This window comes from Cuculus canorus, chromosome Z (genome assembly GCF_017976375.1).
Source record: "Cuculus canorus isolate bCucCan1 chromosome Z, bCucCan1.pri, whole genome shotgun sequence".
Classification (NCBI taxonomy): domain Eukaryota; kingdom Metazoa; phylum Chordata; class Aves; order Cuculiformes; family Cuculidae; genus Cuculus; species Cuculus canorus.
In genome coordinates, this window is record NC_071441.1 from 64,056,981 (window position 1) to 64,078,478 (window position 21,498).

Sequence of the window (21,498 nt, forward strand, 5' to 3'; positions counted from 1 at the left end):
CACTGGTGGAGGAGGCCAGGTGAGATTTGGGTGTTCCCCCCTCGGAAGCAGGAGGAGCCCGAGCTGCCCTCAGGGCTTTCCTGGGCGGGTGGGGGTCCATCTCTCCTCGGGGAATGCCAGGGCCTCCCAGGCAAGTGGTCCCCCGCCCTGGCTGGGAGCTGAGGGGCTGCAGCCCTGGCCAGAGGGACCGGCCACCTCTGCTGCCTTCCCCAGCCCCTCCTGAGGCTCCTCCTGCTTTGCAGAGATGGCTGAGGATCCAGGATGGATGGACTCCCTTGGAGGGTGGCCTCTGATGTGCAGGGCTGCTCACAGAGGCCACATGAGGGCTCAGGACTCCCTGGTCTGGAGCCAGACCAGCAGGACCAGCTGGGGGAGTTGGTGCAGCTGGGGGAGTTGGTGGGGGACTGGCGTCTGAGGACTATTCCCTTTGGGGCAGGCCGAGGCTTCTGGCAGGGCGGAGGAGAGTCCTGGGGCCTGGCAACTCTTCTCTTCGGGGCAGGCCGGGGCCTCCCAGGCAAGTGGTCCTGCCCTGGCTGGGAGCCGAGGGGCTGCAGCCCTGGCCAGAGGGACCGGCCACCTCTGCTGTATCCCCTGGCTCCTCGTGAGGCTGTTCCTGCTCTGCAGGCACTGGAGAAGACGAGGGGTGCCTGGGAACCAGCAGAGGGCACCATCCGATATGCTGGTCCCCCTTGATGGAACTGCAGGGCTGCTGGAGGGGCCAGGTGAGATTTAGGTGTTCCCCCTCTGAAGCTGGAGGAGCCGGAGCTGCCCTCAGGCTTTCCTGGGGGCTGGGTCCATCTCCTCGTGTTGGGAACAGAGATAGAAAATGTATATATATATATATATCTTAGAATCATTTAAACGACTTTCTCTAATAGTCTCTTTTGTATACATTTAAACGACTATCTCTAATAGTTCTCTTTTGTACATTTAAACGACTTTCTCTAATAGTTCTCCTTTGTATAATAACTGTAGGATTGTATACATAACTGAAACTAACAGCCTAACTACAGCCTACCTTGGAATGTGGAGGTGCACTAGCTTGAATGTGGAGGTGCACTAGCATTAACAGTGGAATGTGAAGATTTAATGGCTTAGAAGTCCAGAGAACATAAAGTTACTAACCTTATCTAAGCTATTTGAATAGTACTAACAGTGAAGGTACAAAGTAGCTAACGAAGCACGAGTAAGGAATGTTGCAACTTAAGCGATTCTTATGTTGAGAAACTGCCAGAAACACGAAAGGTGAAAAGGACAACGCGAGGAAGAAGAGCTGCTTCATATGAGGAAGAGTGTTTTCTTCATCCCCACGACCACCAGAAGAGGGTGCGCAAGTGCAATAGAGACTGAGCTGATGAAGCAATTTGAATGAATATGTAACAGGTTGAGCAAGGACCTTTTGATATAGTAACAGATTGAGTAACATTTTAAGGATAAAAAGCGAAAGCGATGTAACGGTCTTGGAGCCAGATTTGGTGCGTACCCCTGGTTCCGGGGCTCGAAATAAAGCACCACATTAACCTTCTTCGTATGGTTATGTGTTTGTCTTCACGCTAACAGTTTTGGCGACCCAGATGGGACCTCGCGGGCATTGCTGAGGCGGCTCGCATCGATCCTGCTCCAGCCGGCACCGAGTGATTCTCGGGGAGCCATCGACCGCAACCGACCTCCGCTGCCCTCGACGGACCAAGGATTTTTGTTGGTAAGGCACGGTGCTTTATCGGGAATGGTACCATAATTGTGGTTTAGGTAAACCTGCCTGTTAGACAGCGGCCAAAGCTGCGCTTGGTTGGGTTAACGGAGCTCCAGCAAAGGTTTGGGTATCGTTTGTGGGATAGAGCGAAAGCTCTACGAGTCTGGTAATAGAGGTTCTTGGTTATTGCTCTTGGTGGTTATATTTGTTTGCGCCGACCTAAGGTAGTCAATATATATATAGATACTCGCTGCGCCAATTTAATTGCTTGGGAACGTGGTATACAAAGACGTTGTTGTCTGTGCTTAAGTGAAATTGTAGATATGTCACCGATTCCAGGGTCATCCCCTTTAGGGTGTATATAAGACACTGGAAAGAAGGAGGATTGGGCAAGAGATGCAAAAGAAAAAGTTGATAGATTATTGTAATGTTTGGTGGACTCAATACGCTTTGGAGGATCAAGTGCAGTGGCCGGAACACGGGATTTGGACTATAATACTATTTTGCAGCTAATGTATTGCAAGCAGGAAGGAAAATGGGACGAGTCCCGTAGTGGAGTTGTTCTTGTGTTACGGAATAATAGGGAGTGGCAAAAGGAGTGTGGAATTATGTTGTTAGAAACTGAGTCGAACAGTAGATGTCGGGGTTGTAGCGCTGAGGAAAATGATACAGTGTTCGGCAGTAGAGAATGTAGTGCAGCACGGCAAGATGAGGATTTTGATCTCTTAATAGCCCCCTTGACTCTACAGCCCCAGAGATATACAAGGAAGAGAATTTAGAGAAACAGGTGGGGATTCAAACACCCCGATATCTCATAGAACACGGCAACGAGAAACAGTAGAGCAAGGAGCAAAAACAAAGATAAGGCTCCATTGAGACAGGGCATAGGAGCTGAAGGACCGGTTTATGTAAAGGTACCGTTTTCTCCCGGAGATCTAATGCTCTGGAAACAATCAGCCGGGACTTACCGAGAAAATCCAGATAAAGTGGCACGGGTAGTAAAAATGATTATGAAAACACAAAATCCGGATTGGGATGACATACAGGTGTTGTTAGATACACTAATGGATACAACAGAGAAGGGAATGGTATTAAAAGCGGCACGGGAACGAGTAAGAGAGGACATAAGACAGGGAGTAGCCACTGGAACAGTGGAACAAAACTTTCCTATAGAGGATCCGATGTGGGACTAAAATACTGCAAGGGGAATGGGTTACCTGAAAAGATATCAGGAATGGGTGGTAGTAGGGGTTCAAACGGCAATGCCAAAGGTGATAAATTGGTCAAAACTCTACAAACATAAGCAAGAAAAGACGGAGTCCCCGTCTGTGTTCTTTAGAACGCCTTATAGAGGCAGCTCGGAAATACACTGATTTGGATGTAGAAAATGAACAAGCTAGAGTACAGCTAGCTTTTATCTTCTTGGGCCAATCACAGGAGGATATTAGGAGGAAATTACAGAAGCTAGACGGAGCTGAATTGCGTGATTGGACAGGCTATTAGAAGTGGCGTGGAAAGTATATAATAATAGAGAAAAGGAAAGCACGCAAAGAACAAAATAGAAATCTGTGGCTTGCAATGCAGGGAAAGGATTTTCAAGTAGGAAACAGAGGGAGGGGGCGAGGAATGAGGCGCGGACGGGAGACAGGAGGACCTGTTGCAAGGATGGAGTCCAGATTCAATTAGACTTGGGATAAACCAATGTGAGTATTGTAAACAGGAAGGGCATTGGAAAAAATGAATGCCACACAAGGATTGGGCAGAGAGGCTCAGGACTTGCCAAAGGCCGAAGGCGGGAGCTATCCGAACTATGACTATGGGAGATTATGGGAATCAGAGCTGACTAGACGAGGATAAGGAAGAACCATGGTAAAAGTAAGGTTTAGGGGAAAAAGACGTTCAATTTCTAATAGATACAGGGGCCACCTATTCAGTTCTGAATGACTTACACGGGACAAGTCCAGGTACCGCGGACTCATATCTTCTGTTGCAATATGTTGATGACATTTGATAGCAACGGAAACCGAACCAACCTGCATCCAGGTAACAAAGACATCCTGAATCAATTGGGGTTAAATGGCTATAAGGTTTCCAAGGAGAAAGTACAAATTGCATGCATACAGTGATATATTTAGGATGCGAATCACAACAGGGCCAGAGAAAATTAGGAACAGATCGAATCCGAGCCATTTGTGCAACACCCGAACCCCGGAATCTACATGAGTTAAGATCATTCCTAGGATGGCAGGCTGGTGCAGGCTCTGGATCTTGAATTATGGACTAATAGCCAAGCCCTTGTATGAAGTTCAAAAATCATTGACCTTTACTTGGGAAAGGCCGCAGAAGGAAGCCTTTGGAAAGTTAAAGGAGGCCTTAACTAAGGCACCGGCATTAGGGTTGCCAGACCTAACTAAAAATTTTCAACTGTACGTGTATGAGCAACAACGGTTAGCATTAGGAGTCCTAACACAGAAACTGGGGAGCTGGAAAAGACCAGTAGGATATTTTTCCAAACAACTGGACCCAGTAAGCGCTGGATGGCCATCGTGCTTAAGGGCAGTGGCAGCAACAGTACTATTAATACAAGAAGCTCGAAAATTGACGCTGGGAAAGCGCATTGAAGTATATGTGCCCCACATGGTACTAACAGTTCTTGAACAAAAAGGGGGGCATTGGCTCTCCCCAAGCAGGATGATGAAATTCCAAGCGATGCTCACAGAACAAGATGATGTGGACCTGAAGACCACTAATATATTAAACCCGGCAGCCTTTTTGGGAGCAGCGGCAGAAGATGGCCCTCTAGAACATGACTGCGTGGAAATCATTGAGCATACGTATGCTACTAGAAAAGATTTGAAAGATGTTCCAATTGAACAGCCAGATCAGGAACTTTTCACAGACGGAAGCAGCTTCGTGGAAAATGGGACCCGATATGCTGGATATGCGGTAGTAACACAAGGGTCGGTAATCGAGGCAAAAGCATTACCAGCCGGAACATCCGCTCAAAAGGCAGAAATAATTGCCCTCACAAGAGCTCTGGAAATAAGTGAGAGTAAGAAAGTAAACATATGGACAGATTCAAAATACGCATTCGGAGTAGTTCACATACATGGAGCATTATGGAAGGAGAGAGGGCTCTTATCTTCGCAAGGTACAGGAATTAGACATCAGAAGGAAATATTAGAATTGATAGCTGCTGTGCAGTTACCCGAACAGGTGGCAATTATGCATTGTAAAGCGCATCAGAAGGAGAACTCAAGGGTTGCAGAAGGAAATTCACTAGCTGATCAAGCAGCTCGGCGGGCCCGCACGACAAACACAGAGGACTATGGCCTTGATACCCACTAAGACGAGCGAATTCTACAAGTATCTAGACCAAAAACCGATATATTCAAAGAAGATGAAAAGCTAGCGGAATTAACAAAGGCCCAATTGAATTCAGATGGATGGTATTGGACAACGACTGGACAGGTTATAGTGCCACCCAGGTTATGCGAGCAATCTTACAGGTGGAACATCAGAAATGTCATTGGGGAGCAGAAGCTTTAGTCGCCTACTTGAAACGAAACATAATTTCGGTACAAATGATGACGATAGCTAAATCAAAAATGCAAGATGTGAAACCTGCTTGAAGAATAATCCGGTTGTTAGAAGAAGAGCAGAGATAGGAACTATTAGGGTAGGATGGAACCAGGTGACTATTGGCAAATAGACTTTGCAGAGTTACCAAAAGCTCAAGGTTACCGATATCTACTTAGTGTGGTGTCGATACCTTTCTGGATGGCCAGAAGCTTTCCCTGTGCACAAACCAGCTAAAGAGACAGTGAAGTGGTTACTGCGAGAAATTATACCAAGGTTTGGGGTCCCGCTAGGGATATCTACAGACAGAGGACCACATTTTGTGGCTGCTGTGGTTCAGGAGGTGAGCAAGTTCCTAGGAATTTCCTGGAACCTTCACACCCCTTGGAGACCGCAGTCAAGTGGACAGGTGGAAAAGATGAATCAGACGATAAAGAGGGCAGATTAGTAAAATATGCCAGGACGGCAAAAATTCAGTGGCCACAGGCATTACCAATGGCACTTCTGAGGATAAGGGTGAAGCCTAGAAAAAGAGGTTGGGTAAGCCCTTATGAAATACTTTCGGGAGACCCTGTGAGGCACCACAGCCGAACCTTAACATGCATGTAAAAGGTGGGCAAGATGTGTATAAACTATGTAATGTCACTTGCTAGAACCTTGACACGACTGCGGAGTACACTGGTCTGGAACCTGACTCTGTCACTGGAAAACCCAGTACACGACATCATATCCGGCGAGAGACCAGGTTTACGTCCGCGACTGGACTGAAGAACCACTGAAGGAACGGTGGAATGGACCATACCTGGTGCTGCTAACTACCTTTACTACAATCAAGGTAAAGTGAATTGACTCCTGGATTCATTACACAAGGGTAAAGAAGGTTCCCGGAGAGTGCGTGTGGAGGAAACAGGACCCAACTAAATTGAAATTCACACATCGTAAGGATGTCTAACTATATTTATGTGGGACTGTGATAATAATATGGTCTTTAATTACCACAACCCTCCAAGCAGATGTTTATCAGAAGGGCAGGGATCTACAAGGCAATGCCATTCTGTCTTGCATGATCCAGAATCGAGAAGAATCATTACAAAAAGAAAGGGATACGAGTAGAAAGAAGCGGGAATTGGATCCTACTTCCGACACCACAAGTAATACACCTCCCTTCAAGGGACCCTGAGGAGAATTTGATAATAGGATTGGATCAAAGATTTTGCAGAAATAACAAAAATACAAGTAAAATAACTGCCTGCCTTCCAGTACCGAAGGCGGCAGGAGAACCTATAAATTGGGGAATAATAACCCTTCCTCTTCCCGACCCAAGGAAATAAAACAGAATGTAAACAAATAACTGTTAAAAAGGAAAAACAAATCAGAGTGAGAGGAGAATTGCTTCCAGAACATATTTGCAAACGTTTTGCGAATTTTACCTTTACCTCGAAGGAAATATATTCTGGGGGAAAAATTTGGAATATGTGAATATGATAGGTAATAGTAGAAAAGACATACAATGGGAATGCCAAGAAAGACAGAAACAATTGGAATGGGAAACTATTTGGTCAACTAATATCTTACAAAAGTTCCATTATGGAGGAAATGCTTCCTGGTGCATAAAGTGGAAGGGAAAACAGGATTATACGGTTCCAACAAAAGTACTTCTAGAGAATAATGGAGTCAGTCGGGAAGAAGGTCAAAAGGTATCATGGTGGCATTGTGCAGAAGTCTGGGACTGTGATTCAGATCCAGATGAGATAGCAATACCCCCAGTAAGAGTAGCCTTAAAGACCGGGTGTGCTTGTCGAGGGTATAAGAGTGGAGGACAAGTAATTCCCTATCAAAAAACCTGATTGTAAATATTCAACAATTAAAAGCATGGAAATTTGTGTGGGCTAATAGTGATGGAACATGGACTACCCACTTTATCGGTTACAGGAAAGGTTAAAGAAATTACATTGGGCTTACCCACCCTATGTCCAATTTGGAAAACGATCCCCTTTCAAAGGAAAATTAGAAACTCTGCAAATCAATAGAATTAAGAGAGAGACGAAAGAAGATGACACATGGCAGGAACCTTCTACAGGAGTAAAAGTAGGATGGGCTTTGGAATCCCTTTTTGCTGCCCCAGTAGCCACTTACCGAAATAGGGACATGATTTATAAATTAATAGGACAAACTGAAAGACTAGCTAGAGTGACTAAAAAGGGGTTTAGGGACTTAAAACATGCAACTTCAGGCAACAACGAAAATGACCCTGGCAGAACAGAATGGCATTAGATATCTTGCTTCTAAAGGAACATGGTGTATGTGGGTATTTGAAGAATCAGGTGGATCACTGCTGTATACATATACTAAATGTAACAGAAGATATAAGAATATGACATATCGCAGTTAAAGAGAATCGAACAAGAAGCAGAAGAAGAAAGAAAGGAAATCGGTCATAACTGGGTAGGAGAATTGTTTAATGGATTAGGAATACATTTGGGGGGATGGATCCAGTCTCTCTTAGAAACACTTTTCATGCTACTAATGGTGTTTTTAAATAATATATCTGGTATACCTATGTATCCGTCGAGAGATCACCCGCAGTTCCAGTTGGACGCATAAAATAATAGGAGCAGTGACTCGGGAATATCCCCGACACCCAGCTCCCCTCCGACGTACAGGAAATCAATAGAAATGTGATAAATACTTTCTTAAATAAGAAAGTATCATCAAAAAGGGGGGAATGTTGGGAACAGAGATAGAAAATGTATATATATATATAATTTCTTAGAATCATTTAAACGACTTCGCTAATAGTTCTCTTTTGTATACATTTAAACGACTTTCTCTAATAGTTCTCCTTTGTATGGCATAACTGTAGGATTTGTATACATAACTGAAACTAACAGTCCCTAACTACAGCCTACCTTGGAATGTGGAGGTGCACTAGCTTGGAATGTGGAGGTGCACTAGCATTAACAGTGGAATGTGAAGATTTAATGGCTTAGAAGTCGAGTAGAACATAAAGTTACTAACCTTATCTAAGCTATTTGAATAGTACTAACAGTGAAGGTACAAAGTAGCTAACGAAGCACGAAGTAAGGAATGTTGCAACTTAAGCGATTCTTATGTTGAGAAACTGCCAGAAACACGAAAGGTGAAAGGACAACGCGAGGAAGAAGAGCTGCTTCATCTGAGGAAGAGTGTTTTCTTCATCCCCACGACCACCAGAAGAGGGTGCGCAAGTGCAATAGAGACTGATGCTGATGAAGCAATTTGCAAATGAATATGTAACAGGTTGAGCAAGGACCTTTTGAAGATGTAACAGATTGAGTAACATTTTAAGGATAAAAAGCGAACGCGATGTAACGTCTTTGGAGCCAGATTTGGGTGCGTACCCCTGGTTCCCGGGGCCTCGAAATAAAGCACCACATATAACCTTCTTCGTATGGTTATGTGTTTGTCTCTACGCTAACACTCGGGGAATGCCAGGGCCTCCAGGCAAGTGGTTCCCCGCCCTGGCTGGGAGCCGAGGGGCTGCAGCCCTGGCCAGAGGGACCTGACACCTCTGCTGCCTTCCCCAGCCCCTCCTGAGCTCCTCTTGCTCTGCAGGGATGGCTGAGGGTTCAGGATGGATGGACTTCCCATTGGAGGGTGGCCTCTGATGTGCAGGGTTGCTCCTCATCATTGCAGCATGTAGGGCTGCTCACAGAGGCCACATGAGGCTCAGGACTCCCCGGTCTGGAGGTTGAGCAGCAGGACCAGCTGGGGGAGCTGGAGCAGCTGGGGGACTTGGTGCAGCTGGGAGATCTGGGGCAGCTGAGAGAGTTGGGGCAGCTGGTTCTCCTTGTCCTGCCGGCAAGGACAATCGTTCAGCTGAGATGTCCCCCTCCAGAACGCTACCCTCTTCCGTGAGCGGCGCTTTCTGTCCCTAATCACACCGAGGTCATCATTTGAGAGAACTGAGGCACGGACTCCTGAACTTGTATTAACAGAAGACCCTTTACTGCAAAAGCAGGCTGCTTTTATGCAACTCTGCTGAATTTCGAAAAACAAGGCGGTATCTGGTTGGTTACAAACAACTGGCCTCGCGCTCTAAACTTCAGAATAACTGTTCAACCGGGAACCGATCGCTCGCTGTTCACACGCAGTCCCAATTCCTTCTGTGGGCATCAGAAGGCTACAATTGCTGCTTCTGTTCTTCTGTTTACTGGTACTTCTCATAGGCACTTTCCCGGCAATGTTCCTCTCTTGTCCGATTCTTCATGGGTGCCTCCAGGGCGCTCATCAGCTCAGCCAATTAATTCTTATGTGTGCTGCCTGCGCACGCTAACTCCTAAATCTAACCCCTAACTTGGTTTAATCCTAACCCTAACGCTACCGGCAGCTAATCCTAACCAGAATCCTAACGGTACCCCCGAACGTAAGACTAATCCTAAACCTAAAAATAAACCCTGCCGGGACAGGACCGGACGGGAGGTTGCCTGGGAACCATTGCAGAGGGCACCATCCGATGTGCTGGTCCCTTCTCTCATGCTGGAGCCTGCAGGGCTGCTGGAGGAAGCCGGCTGAGGTTTAGGTCTCCCCCTTCTGAAGCTGGAGGAGCTGGAGCTGGCCTCGGGGCTTTCCTGGGGGCTGGAGGACCATCTCTTCAGAGCACGCCGGCGACGCTTTGCAGGGCAGAGGAGAGTCCTGGGGGCTGGGGGACTCTTCTCTTCGGTGGCTACGATGGGGCCTCTGCGGGGCAGAGGAGAGTCCTGGGGACTGGGGGCTCTTCTCTTGTGGGCACGATGGGGCCTCTGGCGGGGCAGAGGAGAGTCCTGGGGGCTGGGGGCTCTTCTCTTTTGGGCACGATGGGGCCTCTGGCGGGGCAGAGGAGAGTCCTGGGGGCTGGGGGCTCTTCTCTTTTGGGCACGATGGGGCCTCTGGCGGGGCAGAGGAGAGTCCTGGGGGCTGGGGACTCTTTTCTTCAGGGCATGCCGAGGCTTCTGGCGGGTGCGGAGGAGAGTTCTGGGGCCTGGCAACTCTTCTCTTTCGGGGGCAGGCCGGGGCCTCCCAGGCAAATGGTCCTTGCCCTGGCTGGGAGCCGAGGGGCTGCAGCCCTGGCCAGAGGGACCGGCCACCTCTGCTGTATCCCCTGGCTCCTCGTGAAGGCTGTTCCTGCTCTGCAGGGACCAGAGCAGACAAGGGGGTGCCTGGGAACCCCGCAGAGGGCACCATCCGATGTGCTGGTCCCTTCCTTGATTGCCGGAAAAGTGCAGGACTGCTGGAGGAGGCCAGGTGAGATTTGGGTCTCCCCCCTCTGAAGCTGGAGGAGCTGGAGCTGGCCTCGGGGCTTTCCTGGGGGCTGGGAGTCCACGTTCTCAGAGCACGCTGGGGACTCTTGCATGGCGTAGGAGAGTCCTGGCGGCTGGGTACTCTTCTCTTCATGGCACGCCGGGACCTCTGGCCGGGGGGGGAGAGTCCTGGGGGCTGGAGACTCTTCTCTTTTTGGGACACGCCGGGACCTCTGACAGGGCAGAGGAGAGTTCTGGGGCCTGGCAACTCTTCTCTTCGGGGCAGGCTGGGGCCTCCCAGGCAAGTGGTCCTTGCCCTGGCTGGGAGCCGAGGGGCTGCAGCCCTGGCCAGTGGGATCGGCCACCTCTGCTGTATCCCCTGGCTCCTCATGAGGCTGTTCCTGCTCTGCAGGGACCGGAGCAGACGAGGGTGCCTGGGAACCCGGCAGAGGGCACATCCTATGTGCTGGTCCCTTCCTTGATGCTGGAACCTGCAGGGCTGCTGGAGGAGGCCAGGTGAGATTTGGTTCTCCCCCCTCTGAAGCTGGAGGAGCCAGAGCTGGCCTCTGGGCTTTCCTGGGGGCTGGGGTCCATCTCCTTGGGGAACGCTGGGGCCTCCCAGGCAAGCAGTCCCCGCCCTGGCTGGGAGCTGAGGGGCTGCAGCCCTGGCCAGAGGGACCTGACACCTCTGCTGCCTTCCCCAGCCCCTCCTGAGGCTCCTCTTGCTCTGCAGGGATGGCGGAGGGTTCAAGGATGGATGGACTCCCATTGGAGGGTGGCCTCTGATGTGCAGGGTTGCTCCTCATCATTGCCGCATGTAGGGCTGCTCACAGAGGCCACATGAGGCTCAGGACTCCCCAGTCTGGAGGTTGAGCAGCAGGACCAGCTGGGGGAGCTGGAGCAGCTGGGGGACTTGGTGCAGCTGGGAGATCTGGGGCAGCTGAGAGAGTTGGGGTAGCTGGGGAAGCTGGAGCAGCTGGAGGAGCTGGAGATGGCCGCAGAGTTCTCCTCCTCCTCTCCGGCAGCAATCGCAGTGCACCAGCTTCCAGGCCTTGCCACTGCAGTACCACGCAATGTTATCAATGAGGCCACGGACCAGGTCTTCTGTGTATGGCTGTAAGGTGGCTGCAGCGTCTGGACCAGAACCTCCTCATCTGGACCGCAGGTGCACAGAAGGTGCAGGATGCTTGCTTTCTGCACTCTTTGTTCTCCACCACTGCGCCCCAAATATTGCCTCCAGCTCATAGTGCAGCCACGGCAGCACAAAATCAAGGACATGTTGATGGCGTTGGAAAAGTTCTGCCCAGAACCTGAAATGGGACGCCGCCCACGGATCCTGGTTTGCAAATTTCCCTCCTCAGCTGAGGACACTGTCCCCCTGCGGAGAGGATGGAGGGCCTTGGGGGCTGTTTTTGGCCCAGGCAGCTGAGAGAGCTTCCTGCCTGGCTGCTGGCATCTGGCAGGTCTTCAGGGGCTGGTGTGTTGAGCTCTGCCGAGTTGTCTTCCACTTGCACAAAATACCTGACAGCTCCTATCGGTCCTCTGCAGACTGGGCACGCTGGATCCACCCGTGCCCAAAGCAGGATGCAGCCCAGGCAGAACTGGTGCCCGCATGGCTGCACTAAGCCAATGCTCTTCCAAGAATCGTAGCAGATCGGGCAGCTCCGTTCTGCCTCGACGGACATGTTTTGCCTCTGCTATGGACTTGGGAACACTGAGGATGAGGAGTTGCTCCTCCTTGCTGGTGCTGTTCACTGCCAAAGTCTGTCGCCGTCACTCTGCCAAAGGCTATTTGCGCTGTCAAACAGAGAGAGGCCGTGGTCACTCGCTGTCCTTAGGGAGGGCACGGAGGAAGAAGCGGCCAGGCCCTCCGAGAAGGACACTCTCCATGCTCACCGAGCCCCGTTGCCTGCCCCACAGCCACCCGAGGGCAATGTTCCCTGCACAACTCACCTCTGCTGCTCCTGCGCGTCCAGCGATGCCCTGCTGCTGAACTGGGCAGGGCTGCGGAAATAGGGAATGGCTCTGCAATGGGCACGAGAGCTGCTGACAGCAGCCCACCGAAACACCACTCAGGTCCAGGAGAAGCCTGCTCGACGCTCCACGCCTGGTCAGGCACGCTCCGGCAGGCGTCCAGGGCACGAGCCAGACTGAGACAGGCTCGGTCAGAGCCTGAAGGCAGGCAGCGAGGGACACGTCAGGTCACAGTCCATCGCTTTATGATGTCACAAGTCCACCGTCAGGAGACATCTCACTCCACGGTGACAGGGTGATGTTCTAACAGGCCTTCCACCGCGATGGCTCTGCTGCCTCTGCACACGCGTCTGGGGCTACTGCTGTGCCACTTTCCACGCCCTCTCCTCACCTGTGTCTTCTGCTCGCCGTCAAGGGTTTCATGCCAGGTCACCAAGACCCCGGGCTATGCCTTCTCTTCTGCTCGGGGACCCCAGTGGAAAGTGGGAAGGGCCGGGGGGCTGGGGTCAGGGCTTCTTCCCAGTGTGCCCCTGCCTGCCTCGCACCGAGAAGCCCAGGGCAGCACATGCCCCAGGAGGGCTGCCAGAACCCAAACCAGCCTGAAGTTGCTGCCACAGCCTAGTTGAAGGCCAGCAGAATTCTAAGACGGAGCAAGCCAGGTCACCAAATGGGACTGTATTTTCATTATTAATGATCTGGTCATTACAGAACTGTCTTGGCCCAAACCCACGGCTTTTGCCCTTTTCTGATTCTTGCCCAGCATCCGCTGTGGGGGAGCAAGGGAGCGGCCGCGTGGTGCTGAGCTGCCGGCCACGCTTAAACCACAGCACCCTTTGAGCCAAAGACTGATGGAGAGAGTGCTCATCCTTCCTCCTCCGTCCCGCGGTGCAGCATCCCCTGCATCACCCCAGGGTGCACGAATGCACTTCTAGGGTGGATCAGCCGTCTTAGAGGGGGAGTTAAGGCCTTTTTTGGGGTGAATAACGATGTTGGAGGAGGGAATCAATGCCTTTTAGGGAGGGATTAAGCCCTTTAAATGGTCTGGTGGGTTATCCCTGTCCATGGCAGGGGTTTGGAAGAACATGATCTTAAGGTGCCTTCCAACCCAAACTATTCTATGATTCTATGAGTCTATGAGTCTGTGAGTTAATGATCAATCCCACCCTCAAAGCCATCAGGAGATCCACTTTTATTTTCCACATTTCTAAAGACAAAATGAATTTTCAGGGAAAAATTTAGCTAAGGAGAAGAAATAAAAGCAAGAATTCTGACTGTTGGTTTGGCAGCTTTATGTAAATGGAAGGCAAGTTGTCCCTGTCCTGGAGAAAATGCAATACTTTATGTCAGTAACTGGAAATTTCCAGTCTCTGTAAATCATTGTAGTTGACAATAACTCTGGTTGTAAAGGTCCCGTGTTATCCATACCTTCATTAATCCGTCGCAAATCACGTAACCGCCTCCATTTTCCTGATTTTTTCAGAATCACAAACACGAGAGTGTTGCAAGGGCTCATTGAAGGTTGTATTTGCCCGGCTTGTAGTTTGTTCCTGTACCAACTGCTGTTAAGATGGAACTTTTTTTCCTATTGTGTCACGTAATCGATCTACAAACGTCACGTAAGGTTCTGCGTTTCCTTGTTTCATTGATGTAAACGACATGTAAACTTCCACTAAATCGCCCTGCTTGCTCTCCATCACTATCACTATCCTGTTCCCCAAGTCGTATCTTCCTGCGATCTCTCTCCTTTTTCTTCATTTGCCTTCTCGAGGACAACAAGGAGGTTTTTGAAACAACAGTTTTTTCACTATCAGAATAATCAATCTCGTTCCTTCCTCGTTGCTGCTCACTATCACTCTCATATGTTTGGGCGGCCATTTCCTGCCTGTCCCACTCTCCTGATGTGCCCATACCTGTGGCCCAGGGCCTTCGAACTGCCTCTGCTACTCCCTTGACACAGCGCATTTCTTTTAAAGTCTCAAAGACTAAACGCCACGTAGTCATAACACGCATGGCATTTTCATCACCTTTGGAAGCATGTTCAAAAAGCAAATTAACCAACTTCTTTCCAAGACTGAACATCAAAAACATGTGGTGATTCTGCGGGCAAATTCTTATTCTTCAACCACGCTGATAATAATTCTAGCATATATTTGTCATGCTTAACTTTTCGTTTCTTTAAAATATGTTGCAGCATTCTTATTATCGTTTTCCCTCAGTCGACATATTAGAACCTATCTCTCTATCTCTCTTAAGTTTCTCAGGTGCTCACCTGAATCTCGTGGAAGAGGTGATTGATTAGCCTTAGGGTCTTTGTCTGCTCGGTCCTGCCGGCAAGACAATCGTTCAGCTGAGATGTCCCCTCCAGAACGCTACCCTCTTCCGTGAGCGGCGCTTTCTGTCCCTAATCACACCGAGGTCATCATTTGAGAGAACTGAGGCACGGACTCCTGAACTTGTATTAACAGAAGACCCTTTACTGCAAAAGCAGGCTGCTTTTATGCAACTCTGCTGAATTTCGAAAAACAAGGCGGTATCTGGTTGGTTACAAACAACTGGCCTCGTGCTCAAACTTCAGAATAACTGTTCAATCGGGAACCGATCGCTCGCTGTTCACACGCAGTCCCAATTCCTTCTGTGGGCATCAGAAGGCTACAATTGCTGCTTCTGTTCTTCTGTTTACGGTACTTCTCATAGGCACTTTCCCGGCAATGTTCCTCTCTTGTCCGCTTCTTCATGGGTGCCTCCAGGGCGCTCATCAGCTCAGCCAATTAATTCTTATGTGTGCTGCCTGCGCATGCTAACTCCTAAATCTAACCCCTAACTTGGTTTAATCCTAACCCTAACACTACCGGCAGCTAATCCTAACCAGAATCCTAACGGTAACCCCCGAACGTAAGACTAATCCTAAACCTAAAAATAAACCCTGCCGGGACAGGACCGGACGGGAGGTGCCTGGGAACCATGCAGAGGGCACCATCCGATGTGCTGGTCCCTTCTCTCATGCTGGAGCCTGCAGGGCTGCTGGAGGAAGCCGGCTGAGGTTTAGGTCTCCCCCTTCTGAAGCTGGAGGAGCTGGAGCTGGCCTCGGGGCTTTTCCTGCTAAATTCTCAAGCTGATGATCGTAGGCAAAATAATCAAGCCTGTTACTTCATCTATAACAAGAAATACAAAAAGCATAATTAAGATAAGAAGAATGCAAGTTATCACCTAAAGAATGTTTCTTGAAGTTGATGAGGTATGGCTGCCAAGTCAAATGCACAGTAGGACTGTGGAAGGAAGACTTCCATGTTCTTTCTGACTTCTACAGGTGGGTTCGTCATAATAGGCGCTGCACTGCCAAAAAATGGATACGAGTACCTAATAGAAATAATAACAAAAATAATCAAGTAATAATTTAATAAAGACATGCTTTCTCTTATACTTTCTCCATCAATAAAACCAGTTTAGACACCTTTCACTGAAGTACAAATCATAGTAAAGTTAACAGAATTTGCACACAAGTCCTACAATGGAATTTAGGTCTCAAATATTCTTATTTCCATTTGCTTCAGCACTGCTCCAGTTTCATCTACAATTTGCTGTTTTTTGCAAAAGCTTTAATGACCTGTTAAGTTCACAGGCCTACAGTTTTTAATTCCCCAGAGTTTAATTCACTAAAAGGAAAGTTGAATCATTTTAACCAATATGATTTACAATGTGGTCTGACACTATTCTACCAGCACAGTTCAGTGTATGACAAACTACAATAAAGGAGAGCCTAAAACCTCTTGAACTCTGCCTGTGATCAAATTGATGATGCCAGCTGTAGGCTAAGTTTAAATAATATAAATGCTACATCAAATGCTACCACTTACAAAATTTCATACGCAAACTATTTATGCAGAACTGCTTAAAGAGCCTGTTGGGACCTGAATGAAAAAAAGCTCCAAATAAACAGTGAAAATGCATTTTTTTTTTTTTTACCTACAACTTTCCTTCACATTTATGCGTTTGAATGTTTCTCCTGTTCAGTTTCTTGCTATATTCATTACTGACTGTAAAAGTTGATATTCATAAAACAGCAAAACCCATTTGTTGTCACTGTTCTGAAACAATCAATTCACTGTTTGAATGTTATGTGAAAAAGCTTCCGTGTGACAAAAATTCCATCCAACATTGCTTTCCACATACTATTTAACCATATAGCCTATACAGAAAACCATTAATGGTGCAAACTCTGCTAGTGGTGCTACAAACATTGAATCCCTCCACCCAAACTCTACCTTTTTACCCTAGTTTTAGAGCTAAAGTCAAGAACCATGAACATGAACAGAATGCCCAGTGACTACTTCAAACTGTATTGAACTTAACTGTGTCAGAACAACAATGCGAAGCAAAATGTGGATGCACCTCCACGCCCAAATATTCAACACTCTCTAACCAAAACGCCGCTTAAAGATACACTTCATCGCATGCACCAAATGGTCCTAGTGGAAACTAGAAGGCAAACTAAAAACTGCTCTGTTAATCCAGTGGTTCATATACCATCAATAACTAAAATTCCACAAGTACAGATTTATTTTTAAAAAACAAAAAAAATCACCCCTGTAGCTACAAATTCCTGATCCTAAACTAAAAGGAAAACCTAAACAAAAAAACTTGATAAAACAAAGTTTGTCTCTTCACTGGCAACATTAAGCAGACCCCAACCTGCATATAGACACTGGTTTCAATACTCTTTAATTGATCGCTCACATTTTAGTTATTATTATTATTATTACTATTTAGTTCTTAAAACCTGAACAAAACAACTTGATAAAACAAAGTTTCTCTTCACTGGCAATGTTAAACAAACCCCAACCTGCAAATAGACACAGTTTCAATAACTTTTAGTTGATCGTTCACATTTTAGTTCTCATTCTGTCAACTCAGCATTCACTTCCCAGCTAACATCTGCTCATTCTTCAAAACCGTGGCCATACTTTCATGATGACATCAGTAACAAACTAATCCCCAAGCAATTGTTCCAAACTAGCACTGGCAGTTTTCTACTTTTGCTTCAGGCAGAAGCCTTCCATATGCAAAGAGCTTGTCTTTTTTATAACTCCACAAATTCAAAGTAACAGAAGATGCTACGCCTCCCTGCTACTTGCCGTTTGTACCAGACTATTCAAAGCCCCTGATGCTACCTCTCAGAATGATAATGCATCTACTACACTAATTCTTCAATTCAAGACTAGAATATGCTTCCTTTAGATTTACTGTCACACACAAAGTGAACTGTCTCTTACAAAACACTACAAGGAGATATTGGTGGAGACATGGAAAGCTACAGAAACCACTCCTTTCATCATTGGGAAAGGCGGCCAGAAAGTAAGGAAACAAGTCCTTCTCCTTTTCCTCCACTGACTGAAGTGCAGGCGAATTGTTATATAATTTCTTTAACGATGGAACGCTTAGAAGTTTAGCGATGAGCCATTGCAAAGTATTTCACTACTGAAAATTAGCTACCGAAAGGTAAAGGCCATCACACAGCATGCTGCTAACAATCAAATTATGAAGGTACTATACTGAAAAGATAGATACAGCTATTACCAAGAATAAGATCTACAAAAATAAATTGTACCTTAAAATGCCATTTATTGGAAACCCAACTTCCAGACCACGTATACTTCGAAGGTCTATTGAAAAGCAAAAATGGTGAGAGGTTGCTGGAATGACAATTTTCTGTGCTGACACAGGCTCAGGAGAATTGGAAGCAACCATACGGTTGAGATGAGATGCAGCTACTGGACCATGACCATTATCAGCTGAAAACACAGAAGAAAATTTGTGCATATTTATAATGATTTGTTCAGCTCAAAATAACAAAATATATTAAAGATAGGTCTACACTTTAAAAGCAAGTAAAAATAAGTTGCTTCCCCAGGAGATTTCAATTCTTTGTAATATAAGCTTATACAAGTTAAAACGGCCACTCTCTTTGCAAGTTACTGCTTCCAAAGGAAAAACACCAAAAAAAAAAGATACTTTAAATCTTTTTTAAAAAATCTAATAGTTTCCCTTTCTTTTTAATCTTCAAAGTTATGTAAGTTTATGTCACTGAAAAAAGTTTAGACTAAGATCCAAGACATTAAATTCTTCAGAAGGTAAGACTTCAGTTTCAACAATTTACATAATTGTTCCAAGCCAACTAACTAAAATGCTCTAGCTAAGTCTGTGAAGCCCATCTGCTTACACTCTTTGATTAAAACCCACCTACTGTGACATCCATTTTATAATTTAAGAAGCAAAAGCTCCAGTGAGTGCCTGTTGAATTGCGTCCAGGCTTCTCACTGTGACCCAATACTGCTTTCAAAGAGAAAAAAGGTCAAACAAGGTTTTCAGTCAAGGTCTCCAAAAGGTATTTTTCAAATAAGCTTAGCACTGTAAGGTAGAAAAAGAGGCAAAGACACCGTCAGAGAAGCCTTTTGCAAGCTGGCTGTTCTAATCCTCTTTCTTCACAACTATCTAAAATTACTCCATTTTTGTCATTTTTAAAGAAATACATCACAGCAAGCATTTGCTTTATTTTTTCTCCTGCTTGTTTAAGTATTTTGTTTGCAATAACAGCAACAATACAAAAAATAAAAATCCAATAATACTTCAACACCAGGTAGTTAGCACAACGTAGGAATGAAATGATTCTCAGTGATTCACATAAAACCTCATTAGATTGCTTGATGCAATGAAATAGCTGATTAGAAGTTTAAAGCTGTCACAGACAAGTACAAAAATTGTGTACAGTCTACTGCTACAATTAACTTCAGTTTGCTTCTATATTCAAATTTCCTTCAATGCACTAAATTAGATAAATTTTGCATTACTTGAATTTTGCAGATCTGACAACAGAGGTGACTTTGCTCTGGTTTGCGATTTGGAAACAGGAAGTTCTTCAGTACACTGCTTGTTAACCTCTTGGCAAGACTCAGCCACCAGCCCTGAAAGATAAATGTGAAATGGTATGTTTTACATTCTACCAAAACAAACACTTATAAAATTAGTATTAATAAAAAAGCACAATCCTGGGTTTCTTAATTGCAGATTCAAACTAGCTGCTGGATTCCAATATTTTTTCTTGATAAAGGTCTCAATCCTTGCTTATCAGTTAGGATTAAAAGAAAATTTGGCTCAATTAGCAGACAAATCCTGAGACATGTACTAGGATACAGGTTTTCCTGTACAGAACTTTATTCTTTAGGATGAATTTCAAAAGAATAGTAATACAAACATCATTAGAAAGATAATCAACTATTCAGCTTCATTCATAGATCACCTCTTAAGATGATGTGTGTTCAGTAATGTTTAGCAAACTAACACTTTCTTCTGAGCTTTACTCTATCATTGTAGCACTTCCTCTCTCATTTGTTCCTCTTTGACCTCTCCCCAACCTAGCCCTCAAATCAAACCCAAGGGAAGTCTTGGAAAACAACATGTGCTACCAAGTCCCTACAAAAGGATAACAAATAAAGAAAAAACCCCAATAGTGTGTTTTGTCCATGAATCTCTACAGTATGACCGTTTGTCTCCACAGTTTATGATTCACATAGTAAATTCCTTAAAGTTATTGAAAAGCACATTCCCCCACCCTTCTGTTTAATAAACGTGAATCTTGGACCATTTGATCTCTTCACTGAGCAAGTCAGTTTCTTCCTTGATATTGTACTAAGCTTCCCCATTCTCAAATTCAGGGAATTCCAGACATTTCTGTATTCTTTCTCAAGCTGATGACTATCCACATCGCTTGTAATCTACACCACCAAATCCGTAATCTGACTCTTCCAGGTGTTTTCAACAACCATCATGTTCAAATTACAATATTTACTCTCCTCCTACTCCTTGTTTCATGTAAGTAATTCTCACTTGTCTGAAATTTATCACCACAAAAGATTAGTACACAATCCAAGACCACACGTGATAACTTGGGAAAAAAATACACTGCATACCTTTTTCTTCAGTTTTGTGCCTTTTTCAAACTTAAGACTTTCCACCTCACTTTCAGTTGCTTTGTCTTCTGTTGAAGAAGAGTGGTCGGCTGGAGATGATATATTCTGTGATCTCTGCTGTAGGACTTCTGTTTTTCCACTAATAGGTGAAAGAGCTTTCTCCTGTGGCTGTCTGGGTTCAGTTGGAGCATTTAAGGGAATCAAAGGCTGAATGAAGTGATACAGTTTTCTTAGTGATCATGGCTTGCACTGGAAAATTCTTTCTACAACAATTTTAGTTTGACATCATTTTCTGACATAGAAAAAATTAAGCAATAAAACAATCATTCATACAAAGCACTTCATCATTAAGACTTTCTTCTATATTCTTAACCATCAAATATGATTTAAAATACCATTTTTAACATAACACCATGCAACAGTGTCTAAACTAAAAATAAACAAGTAAGCTATACCTGGGCATTCAAGCTCTCTCTTTGCAGAGTTACAGATACCCCAACAGTAGGAGCCATGCCCAAAGGCAACTGCGGCAGTTTCTGTTTAGCTCTATTTGGTGGAATGAGGACAAACGCTCCTTCTATTGTCACAGGGTGTTGATCAATCTCCACACTTTTCTTCAGTAATCCAGACAGGGATATTTCAGTGCTTCCAAGAGACTGGTCTCCACAGCAAAGGTGGATCTGCATACATACAAAAGTGCTAGAAAGTAACTGGCCTGTGCATTTCCACTTGTACTGAGTGTGCATCATCTACTAAAGGTAGCATAAATAAATCAAATTAAACTTATCCCTAGTCTAGTCTAGGTACACTGAGAACAAATATTCTGATCACTGAGATAATAGCTACGAAATTTCAGTCTTGAGCAGGCAGGATTTGTGCAGGGCTCTGCAGCAGTGATCAGTGCAGGGCCCTTCTGAGGACCTGTCACATCATCCTTTCTAGAGGACAAATTCAGCAGTTTGAGGATTCTAAACGCTGCACAGAGACTCTTGCCCTGAATGTACAGGCATATAAAAATGCCTGACTGCAA

The 21,498-nt window shown here is 46.0% G+C and overlaps 1 protein-coding gene and 1 long non-coding RNA gene across 2 annotated transcripts in view; one reads left to right on the forward strand and one right to left on the reverse strand.

Annotated features, from left to right (window-relative positions):
- Nucleotides 1-21,498, forward strand: part of LOC128850350 (uncharacterized) — a 43,928-nt gene continuing 22,430 nt past the window's right edge. The window contains exon 1 of the mRNA XM_054053782.1: nt 1-19. The gene's annotated coding sequence lies outside the window, so the exon portion shown is untranslated. The remainder of the gene's footprint in view (nt 20-21,498) is intronic.
- On the reverse strand, nt 14,032-19,464 carry LOC128850352 (uncharacterized). The gene is made up of 3 exons (XR_008447696.1): nt 19,350-19,464; nt 18,110-18,293; nt 14,032-15,861 (listed from the first exon to the last, which is right to left on the reverse strand). It is a non-coding gene; the product is annotated as an uncharacterized LOC128850352 (long non-coding RNA).